The sequence below is a fragment of the Cebus imitator genome, unplaced genomic scaffold, assembly GCF_001604975.1.
Source record: "Cebus imitator isolate Cc_AM_T3 unplaced genomic scaffold, Cebus_imitator-1.0 Scaffold128, whole genome shotgun sequence".
NCBI lineage: Eukaryota > Metazoa > Chordata > Mammalia > Primates > Cebidae > Cebus > Cebus imitator.
In genome coordinates, this window is record NW_016107443.1 from 3,153,735 (window position 1) to 3,165,394 (window position 11,660).

The following is an 11,660-nucleotide window of genomic DNA, read 5'->3' on the forward strand; positions in this document are numbered from 1 at the left end:
AGGGAATTCACAAACATAAAAATGCTCTTTCAGCTGGGTGTGGTGTCTCATGCTTGTAATCGTAGCATTTTGAGAAGCTGAGACAGGTGGATCACCTGAGATCAGGGTTTGAGACCAGCCTGGCCAAAATGGTGAAACCCCATCACTACTGAAAATACAAAAAATTAGCCAGGTGTGGTGGCAGGTGCCTGTAATCTCAACTATTTGGGAGGCTGAGGCAGGAGAATCTCTTGAACCCAGGAGACAGAGGTTGCAGTGAGCCAAGATCACACCATTGCACTCCAGCCTGGGCAACAAGAGCAAAACTCTGTCTCAAAAAAAAAAAAAAATATGCTCTTTCAATGTGAGTTTATTATTTTGACATAATAAAAAGAAGGGAATTGCATGCATGCATGCATTTATTCATCCATTTTTTCCATTAACAGTTTCTGATTACCTGCTATGAGCCAGGCATTGTGCTAAGTGCTGGAATAACAAAATAAACAAGACCTGGTTTCTGCCTGGTAGGAGTTTACAGGCCAGTGGAGATGGTTGTCAAGATAATGTCTAGTCCAGTCAATGCTGTGCTGGAGCTGGTTCATTCAGGCTTATAAGAGCTGACTGTTAAATTTTTAGAAATTCTGTCAGTGGGTTGCTAAACATGGCCATTACTAAAAATTAAGTTATATGGTAGTTGGCTCCTATTATTTGCAGATTCCATATTTGTGATTTTCTTACTTGCTAAAATTTAGCAAATTTGCCAAATCAATACTTGTGGTCATCTGTGGACATGTACATGTGCAGACTTGCGAAAAATTTGAGTTGCCCGACGTGCACGTTCCCAGCTGAGGTTGAACAAGGGCTTCTTGTTTCAGCTTTCATACTATAAACAAGCGTCCTTTTCTTGGTATATTTAGTGCCAGGTTTTTCACATTTTTCTGCTTTTTGTGAGTGATTTCACTGTTTAAAATGGACCCCAATTACGGTGCTGAAGTGCTGTCTAGTGTTCCTAAGCACAAGAAGGCTGTGATGTGTTTTATGGAGAAAACACATGTGTTAGAGAAGCTTCATTCAGGCATAAGCTATAGTGCTGTGGGCTATGATTTTGATGTTAATGAATTGACAGTATATATTAAATAAGATAGCTTTAGATAGTAACACATATAAAACAAAGTTATGTATTAATCGGTTGATGAAAATGCTTTGACCAGAGGCTCACAGGAACCCAACTCTGTGTTTCTTCCAGAAATGTTGATTCAATATTTGCAGATTTAGTGTTTGCAGCAACTTTATAGAAAAAAAAATACCACGAATAATGAGAATTGACTGTATAAACTTACAGTAAAATAAATTATTTTATACAAAAGGTAATAAATACTAAAAACTCTTCACTTCCTAATTATTTTGCTGCATACTACTCTTATCTGTGATCTTGAGGTTGTTTCTGTCTATTGTATCTGTATAGCAGAAATACTATAGAATGAGGGGGTGCTACTGTTCATTTCTTCCCAAACCCCCATGTTCAGTGACATCAGATCAGTAGTTTGACATTGTCCAAGGTGGGAGTATTTTACATCATGGAAATGGGTAACAGTTCCAAATCAGGGCTTTTTCTCCAAGCTCCCACCCAGTTGTTAAACATTTACTAGTACACAACTGCCTTCAATTTTTTTTTTTTTTTTTTCAGACGACGGTCCTTTGGCTCCTGGAGCCAACTTTGAGGCACTAGAAGAGAACTTAAAGTTATAGGGAGTTTATCTCCTTGTACCTCCACCTCAGGTCCCTTAGCTAATGACTGACTGGTGTTCTTATGCCTCAAGATTGGATTCACACTTCAGAGCATCCCATGGGATCCAGATGAGCTGTGACCCCACAAACGCTTGAGATCATACCCTTGTTTGGCTTCCTCCTGTTCCTGGTCTTGCTGTTTTCTCATCCTTCCTGGTTTCTCTTGGGAGCTCTTCCTTGATAAATCACTTGCACACAAATCCAAGTCTAGGGTCTGCTCTTGGAGCACCCCATCTATGACAGTACTCTAGCAAACCTAGGAAGGAAGTCATGGGGTCTGCCACCTGGGGGTGTGTAGCTCAGGCTGACCCCAAAGATTGACTGATATGTCTTGATTTTCTGGTTCTAACTCTTCCTTAAGAAGCCATTGCTTTCTGATCTTATCCTTCAATTTAAATGTTTAAATGACTTGTAAACAGGCATGAAATAAAAGTTTTTCTGGTTTTGAAGTTGCCACTTCCGTGCTTAAGACATTCACATTTTGATAAAATATGAAAGATCACTGGCATGTCCTTTACTCAGCTTAGCTTCTTGGTAGGCTCGCCTCTGCTGAGCTCAGCTAGTGGTCTTGAACTCTGACATGCAATAATAAATCAAGTTTTCATCAAGTTCTTCTTAGCCTATTGAGAAAAACTCATAAGCAATGCTGCAATAACTTCCTTTGAAATTCTAATTGGCTCCACTGTGATAAAAAAATATGATAAGCAGTCAGGAAGCCCACTGTGGTGTTGTATACAACTGGAGTATGATTTTCTTCATAGTTTTTTAAAAAAATTTTCCAATTATTCTTGCTATAGAGTCAGCAAGTGCCAGTTTGGATGCATGATCTGGGTAATTGTGCAGTAATTAAATGCTTGCCTGGGAAAACAATTTTAGAACACTGAATTGCTTTATTGCATTTTAAAAGGCTGAAAGGGGCATTCAATCAGGTAAAGACTATGTGTTTGTCTTCTAAACAAGACTTATCATAAATTATTCACATGGGCAAAGACTGAATTTGAAAAGGAAGAAACTTGGGGGCATAGGGCAATTATTGCTCCAACAGTCATTGTAGAGTTTAGTAGGCCTCATAAAAGGAGGCCTGTCTCAAAAATTCCTGGCAAGGTTTTGAGGATGAGGAAGAAGTACTTCCTTAGTTAATCTGATTTTTTAAACTGAGACATACCACTCACTGCTGGGGGATGTTGCTTACTCTCCTGAATGCCACTGTGGCTCAAACAGCTCTGTAAAAGAAAGGGTTCGCATCAACTTCTGCTCAATTATATAATTCAGAGGAAAGCATAAAAATATGACTTTGTAAAGTGTGACAGAGGTGAGAGAAACATTAGTATAAACACTGGGCATCACATGTATTACTGCACACAAGACAGATCCTTTACAGGGACTTTTAAGTATAATTATAATTTTGTATTTGCCCTAGAATTATTTTTATTAAGGAATAATTTACCTACAGTAAAATGCGTAAATCTTAAGTGTAAAGGTCGATGAGTTTTTCTCTATACACTCATGTAACTACGACACAAATAAAGACCCAGAACAATTTCATCACCCCAGAAAATTTCCTCATTCTCCTTCCCAAATAACACCCTCTCCCAGAGGTAACCACTATTCTGATTTTTCAGGTACAGGTTAGTTTTATCTGTTTTTGAAATTCATATAAATAGATGTACTGTATTTTTTGGTCTGACTTCTTTCACTTACCATAATATATTTGAGATTCATCCCATGTTGCAGTGTGCATCAATAGTTCATTCCTTTTTATTGCTAGGTAGTATCCAGTTGTATGGATGTACCATAGTTTGCTTATCCAATATCCCGTTGATGAATTTTTCCTCAGTTTTTACTTGCTATGAATTAAACTGCTATGGAACAGATTTTTGTACACAGTGTACACAACAGGGCTATTTGGGTACTTACTTAGTTTAGATATACACCCAAGAGTGACATTGCTGGGTCTGCCTTTGAAATTTACCAAAAAAAATAGATAGGAATTGGAAGAGTTCAGAAAAAATGATTGTCTTTCCAAACTCTGTTCTTAGCAAGGTGAGAAAGGAATCTTGTACTGCCTGGTGACATTGTTTCAGCATTTAGACTTGGACTATCTCAAGTTATTGCTTAGCCATGGGGCTATTCTATTTATTCTAATTCTATTTATTAGAGAAATAGAATTCAGGTTCTTTCTTGATGAGATGAATACAGGCATAGTGTGTCTGAATGGATGGAAAAGTTCAAGAGTCCATGCAAAGGAATGCTTTGTACCTTCAAGGATTGGATTAATTTGAGACTTGTCACCGGGAAACAGGACTGGCTGGTTCACCTTGGGATCACCTTTGGCCGTGGATAATCAAACTGTTTGGGGGAAAGGGTGGATTAGGAAACCTCAGTGCAGCCAAAGTGCCATGGGGCCACCAGAGGTGACCTAGTTGGTCCCCAGGTGATAACATTTGAGATTTATTCTTTGCCAGCAACCCTCAGATAATGGAACAGGGCTGCAGACTAGCCTAACCACACACAGAACGAAGGGCTGACAGACTTGCGAAGGGGTTATGGCGCCCCCTGGGGGACACTGAAATGTTTCTCTTGTAGACCTAACTTTCCGGTCTGAGGTCAAGTGCAACTTGTATTGATTGAGTAACCTCTGAGACATCACTACTTCAGTAATCCTCTTCAAAGCTTTCAAAATAAACAAGTATTTGCAATTTTATTGGGAGCAACTCAATTCAGGGAAAGCTGAAGAGGAATATATGTGATGTGTAAGTTCTCACAAGATGGGAGGGGAAATCTTTTCTGGTTTATTTTACATTGTTTCTGGTAGAAAGACTTTACATGATTGGGTAATTTCTAATATTTACTTTGTTAATGAAGGTGATAGGATAAGATGACAACTCCATCTGCAAAGTTATGCAGGCAAAATGCCTCTCCAAAATGGCTGTGAGCCTTTCGTGTCTTGCTTGCTCAGGGTGTAAAATGAGCGATTCTCAACCCACATCAGTACCACTCTCCCAGTGAGCAGTTGGAAGTGTGTGGGAGCGTTTTTTGATTGTCAGAATGACTGGGGTGTGGGGCGGGGTGCACTACTTCCATTTGCTGAGATGGAGGAGGGAGAGAAAGCTTCAAGTATGAAGGAGAGTTGTCCCATCCGAAATACCAATAGGGCCCTTGCTGAGAAATACTTCTCACCACCCCCCCCCCGCCCCGCCCAGGTGATCTGGAGACATTTATATGCAATTCATATTCAGAAGGTTTAACTACACAAACAAAATATGTCAAGCAAGTGAAAGCAGATTTAAGGAACGTATTCAGAAAGAAATGTAGTTAAGCCTGTTTTTAAGCCTGTTTTTGGACATTTAGAGTGCATGATCACTACCCAAAACAGAAATGGAGCACTGGCCTTAAGTGGAATATGGAGGTGGAGGAATTTGTTTTCCAGGCTCTCCAGCATTTCTTTCTTCATCCTCTTCTGAACAGTCGCTGATCTTGCTCCCCTTCTCCCCTGCTACTTGGGATAAGGAAGCAGCTGACAAATCCATTAAGTCGTGAGAATTTTCTATTACTCCTCCCAGCAGGATATCAGGAAGAGAAGACTCAAATGTTGAAATTTCAGATGTGGGCGAGGAAGGTAGGTGTTTTTGGCTGTAAGATCTTTCTAGAACTTCTTAAATTATTCCTGGGCAAGTAATAACTCATTTTCTTGTGGTGCTGGCTTTAGATGTGAAAACCAAAGCGTTAGCATTTGCTGTAACCATGGCAAGGAGACGGGAGAAAGATTGGATACCTTTGTAAATTTATTGGCAAATGAATGAGTTGAACAAGACTCCTTTGGAGTATATAGTTTGGAAGGTGGTGTGTTTGACATTGCTTTGTAAGCTTTAAAGTACTATGCAATTTTGATATATTTTAATTATGCCAAAACTTCCTTGAATTTCTCAAAACACTAAACTCAGAATCTTACACAAAATATCCATTCAGTAAATGCATCCCAAATGAAACAAATATTAGGCATAAGGAGTGGCAGTGGAGATTATGGAACAGGGTCTCATGTTGCCATATCTATCAAGGGCTAACATGCCTCTACTTGGATGGGGCTATTCACTTAGAAGGAAATCTTGCTACAGTATTCTTTTTGCTTCCATTAAACATTCTGTGGGAGGGAATTCCCACTTTTCCTTTGTGAGCAAGATTGATGATAGATCTCCCTCAGGCTTCTGAGTAACATGAAATTATTCTGTATCTGTTTAATGTACAAAGGAAGGACTGGGGGGACTACCAATAGTGTCATCATTATCCATGAGAATCTAATTATAGGAGCCCTTGGGATTGTTGAAGTCAAGATTGCAGGATCCAAATGTTAGGGATATACTGATCACTTCCTTCCTTGGTTGGGAGAGAATTAGAAATGACAAGATCTTAAACATCTTCCTACATTTATCAAGCAACCATTGTGGCAGCCACTATACTATGCACCAGGGACATGAAAGTGAGTATGACACAGTCACTGCATTCTTGGTGCTCACAGTTTGGGAAGGGTGTTGGCCAAGGAGTCTCTCTTAAAAATTCCCATGCCCAAGTCACACTTCCAGTTCAATAAAATCAGAATCTCTGGTGGTAGAACCCAGACTTTAATATTTTTTAAAGCTCCCCAGGTCATTACAAAGTACATCCCAGGTTGAGAAACATTGAGAAAGAAATCTGTAAAGGGAAATTTTAGACTAAAACATGACAAGTGCTTGGCAGAGGTAAAAGCAAAGTGCAGCTAGAGGAACACAGAGGAGAAGAAACAAACTCTTGCATCCAAGAAAAGCTCTCCGTCTATGTCATCAAGAGAATTAGAAGAGCGCTAGAAAGTGGTGAATTCTGAATATAAGAATAAGGTGGCATCTGAATCATTTTCTGATGGAACAAATTCCCCTTTGCATATTAATCATTATTCATGATGGGGAGTGTGAAAGCAAGAGTTGATAATTGGTACACTACACTTCCCACTCCTTTCTTCTTTCTGCCTCTCTACCCTTTCTTTATTATAACCTGTGGCATATATGTGGTACACTGAATGCTAGGTAAAGGTTAGTGGTTGCTAATATATTAAAAGAAAAAGGGAAAATGAAAGCTTAATGTTTCTCTCTGCTTGTGAGAAAAGCACATGAATACACTACATGGTGCAGTCAGGTGGCTAAGCCTAGACCTCAAAATCATAAGCAATGGCCTTAACATATTAAATGGATCACTCTAAATATATTAACTGTGGTCCTCACAACACCCCTCTAAGAGAAGTATTATTTCTGGCTCATGGGTGATAAAACTGAGGCCCAGAGAGGTTGACTAATTTGCTAAAGCCTATGTCTATTTGGTCATACGCATGAGATTAAAATCCATGTCAGTCTGACTTGAAAGGTGTGCTTCTCAATTTTCATGTTAGCTTGTTATGCCATGTGAGCATGCTGAGGTACTTATGGGATATATGTTAATATCACAGTGAAATAATAGAGCTGCTGGCTAATTTCGTGTTTTTATCAATACCGCTATTACCACCTCCATCACTGAGTGTGTGGATCTGTTGGATGAAGTCTTGAATAAATCACATTGGAAAGGGGAAATGTCTAGTAGGGAAAGGTGATTTGAGGGTTTATTGGGATGTAAGATTACAAAAATCATGAGAGTTATAGAGTATCTAATGGAGTTTTTAGTGAAAAACACAGGACAGGATTTAATTGTGCATTTTAGAGGAACAACCTTCTGAAATGTGAAACCAATTGGCTACAAAGTAGAGACTCAATGCCACAAGATCCTTAAAATGATCTGAGTGTCTGAAAAATAAAATCAGAATGAAAAGCCAACTAAATTTTAAAAAGCAAACAAAAGACAGAAGCCTGGGGATTGCCCCATTTTCCCCTTTCTCTTGAAGAAAACTAGTGAATGTAGTTTTGAAAGCTTTGCTTTAAATTCTTGTAGTGGAGTAATATTTAGATGGTAACCCCTGCATGATCCATCCACAGGAATTCATTTACTTCTCTCTTGCACCATTCAGGCAGCAGTGAAACCTTTCTATACAGATTGCCCCTAAGGTAAGGTAGTTATAGCAAGAAAATAGAAAGAAATTACTTTCCACAGCTTTTGAGTTTCCAAGTAAATTTTTAAGGTTTTGAGCTTTACCAGCATAGTTTTTAACATTAGCAGAGCCAAAGTTTCTGCTATAAACCAGTAGTTCTCAATCTTCTCCTTGCATCAAAATCATCCGGGGATGTTGTAAAGCCCAACAGTGTCTGGAGTTCACCTGCAAAGACTTAGTTTTCATTGATTTTTGTTGGACATTCACATATATATATATACTACCCAGAGGATGCATTGTGCAACTAGTGTGGAGAGCCAGTGTCTTAAACACTTGTTTCCAAACTTTGTTCCACATTAGAATCACTTGGGAGCTTTTAAAATCCCCAGTGGCAAGGCTACACCTATACCAAATCCCCAATTCCAAGGTTGCTCCTGACCAATTACATTAGAATGTGTAGAGGTGAAAGCTAGGTGCCTTAAAAAGTATATTTGGGAAATATTTCTGATGAGACTTCTACTGGGTTATACTTTGACATTTCCAGAGGCTGGCAAGTGAGAGGAAGGTAGAAAGGAGAGAGAGAGTAGGTTAGACATCGGTGTATCCTTAAGAAGTGGCTCAGTGACCTCTGTACCACTCGTCCCTGTCCTTGTCAAGTTACGATGTTGGCACAGGCAGTGGTGTGCTGGTAAATGTTTAAAAAATGGTTCCCCAAGGGGAAAAAAATCCCTTAATTTGTAGTTCATCAATTTTTGGTGTAAACACTCCCTCTATGGCCAGTTTCAAGTTACCAGTGTGATGTCATTGATTGTGAAGTTGGAAAGAGATGCACACAATTGGCCCTAGAAAGCCCGTATGAGCTGGCTCCAGCATGCCACAGAGTATGAGCATGATAAACCCCTCAGATAGGTTTGGGGATCTGAAGGTAGAGAGAATCTTGTGCTTTATTTTCAGGCATGAGACACAGAAGGGATGAAAGAGCCTAAGTTCTCCCCACAACGTGTCATCTAGAGTGGAAGTGGGGGCACACCTAGAAGAGCCTAAGTAGGAAGGGCAAGAGACCACCTCTCAAGTCTCTTATTGCTTTCCAGTGGAATCAGAGAAGATCCAGATTTTTCTGTACTCCTGAGAGTATGATGGAAGTGGCTAAGCATAGGCTGGAAGAATTCAAGGAGGCTTGAGGTTAGAATGAGAAAGCCATGAAGAGTTTTGGGTGATTGGCTACAGATGGAAATGTTGGAGGCGAACAAGGATAAAAGCCAGTAACAGCTGAGAATCAGATGCCGCCTCTTGATGGCATAATGCTACTAACCTCTACAACCCTTAGAGAAGTGACAGAAAGGTCTGGGGAAACAGAATATGTGCTGGCTATTACTCATTTCACAGAAGAGGTTATTACAGGGACTGCAGCCAAAATCTCTTTCTTCCTCTCTCTTTTGTTATTCCTTGGTAGAAGCCAAGATTTCATCTTGTTAGAACTATTGAAATAATGCAGTAGGATGTTTTTCTTCTTTCTTGTTTCTGGAAGAAGTACTGGTAATATTTTGCAAATTCACTTTGAAAAAGAATGGCATGTCCCAAGTTCACTGAGGTGACCTTCCTGAAGGTTGATGTAAGCAGGACAAGATGGACCACCTTATAGAAGTGCACATGCAGACATCCTGCTTAGGATAGGGGTGTCACAGGAGACTCTTTGCTCTGTCTTTGGGATGCTCATTGATGAACCTCTTTTCTGCAATTTGTGGTTACCTAATGGGTAGTGCTCATTGGGCGCCTAGTGATGTTTACGTTAGTTCTGGCCTTGTGCACAGTGATTCTCACATGCTGTGAGTGGTAGGATCAATGTTATTAGGAAAGACTGAACAGCAGAATGAACACCAGAGTGGGGATCAGATCTAAATTCTCATCCTGGCTCTATACCAGTTGTGTGATCATGGGCAAATCCTTAATCACTCTGAGCTACTTATTATATTATCAATGATCCCTTATTGCGATGTGCTTATTGAAACAGCATATACATCTGCTACTTTATTTCTTATTTTAAAGGTTTTCTTTTGACTGTTCATCCCATTCCAGGTACTTCCCCATTTCTCCATTTACGTTTGCAACAAAATTCCTTGAAAGACTACTGTCTATAGTTGGCGTCTTCACTTCCTCATTTGACAGTTTCTCTTGGTCTAGCTTTGTTCTCCTCTGCTCCACTGAAACCATTTTGTGGAGGTCATCAATAACTTTGATGTTGCCAAATCCACTGTTTAATAGGCTCATCTTGTCATCTCAGCACTTTCGACTCAGGCGTTGACTCCTCCCTTCTTGAAACATCTTTTTGCTTGGTTTGTGTAACACTACAGTCTCCTGGTTTTCTTTCTACCTCACTGGTGGTTTCCTCTTTTGTTGCTGGTTCTTACTCTTGTTCCAAACCTTTAAATGTTGGAGTGCTGTTCCATTTTCACACTGCTATAAAGATACTACCTGAGACTGGGTAATTTATAAACAAAAGAGGTTTAATTGACTCACCGGTCCACATGGCTATGGAAGCCTCAGGAAACTTACAATCATGGTGGAAGGTGAAGGAGAATCAGGCACCTTCTTCACAAGGTGGCAGAGTGAGAGACAGAGAGGGAGAGCAGGGGAAACTGCCACTTTTAAACTATCAGATCTTGTGAGGACTCCCTCACTATCATGAGAACAGCATGCGGGAAGCCGCCCCCATGATCTAATCACCTTCCAAAAGGTCCCTCCCTTGACACGTGGGGATTACAATTCGAGATTAGATGTGAATGGGAGCACAGAACCAAACCATATCAAGTGCCCTCAGAGCCCGGTCCTCAGACTTCATTTCTTTAACTAATCTCCCACCCAGGTGCTCTCAATTAGTCCCATGATTTTACACACTATCTATCCTCATTATTGTCAAATGATATCTGCCTTCAGGCCTCTTTCCTGAACTCTGGATTCATATATCCAACCTCTTACCAACTGCTTCTACTTGTACGTCAAACCTGACATCTCCAAAATGAATGCTTGATTTTCCTTCAGTTGCAGATGGTATTGTCATTCCCAATTATTAACTGCCATCTCTATAAGATAATTTGATATTCCTGCCCATTGCCATCTGACTTGCAGGCCCTCCCCATGGAATGAGTATATCTCCCTGTCCTGTTGATGACTGGTTTGTCCATGTGACTTCCTTTGGCTAGGGAAATGTGACATATACCATGTCTGAGCATATTCTTTAAAATATGTTGCAGCTCTACAATTGCTCTTTTTCTTTTGCCATTAGACGGGAGTTGTTCCTTCAGCTGGGTTCTGGAATAAAAAAGACATGGAGCAGAGCTGATGTTGTTCTGCAGCCAACATATACATGGGCGAGAAATAAAAGTTTGTTGTAAGACACTCAGACTTTGGTTGGTTGTTATCACAGCATAACGTAGTGAAAGCCTACTGACACATCTCACTTCGGCATCTATTGCTGAGTAAAAATCTCCCCCAAAACTTAATGGCTTAACACAGCAAAAATTATTTATTTGCTTACAACATTTAAAGTTGGGTAGGGCTTAGGCCGGGTGTGGTGGCTCATGCCTGTAATCCCAGCACTTTGGGAGGCCGAGGCCAGTGGATTGCTTGAGTTCAGGAGTTCGAGAACAGCCTGGCCACTATGGCAAAACCCCATTTCTACTAAACATAAAAAACGTAGCCAGGCTTGGTGGTGCATACCTGTAGTCCCAGCTACTCAGAAGGCTGAGGCAGGAGAATCACTTGAACTCGGGAGGTGGAGGTTGCAGTGAGCTGAGATCACACCACTGCACTCCTGCCTGGGTGACAGAGCCAGACTCCATCTCATATA

General features: G+C 40.3%; 1 long non-coding RNA gene across 1 annotated transcript in view; it reads left to right on the forward strand.

Moving 5' to 3' along the window:
- The first annotated feature begins 5,047 nt into the window (after positions 1 to 5,047).
- LOC119473009 overlaps positions 5,048 to 11,660 on the forward strand; it is a 30,571-nt gene continuing 23,958 nt past the window's right edge. The window contains exon 1 of the long non-coding RNA XR_005202177.1: positions 5,048 to 5,386. This is a non-coding gene — a long non-coding RNA (uncharacterized LOC119473009). The remainder of the gene's footprint in view (positions 5,387 to 11,660) is intronic.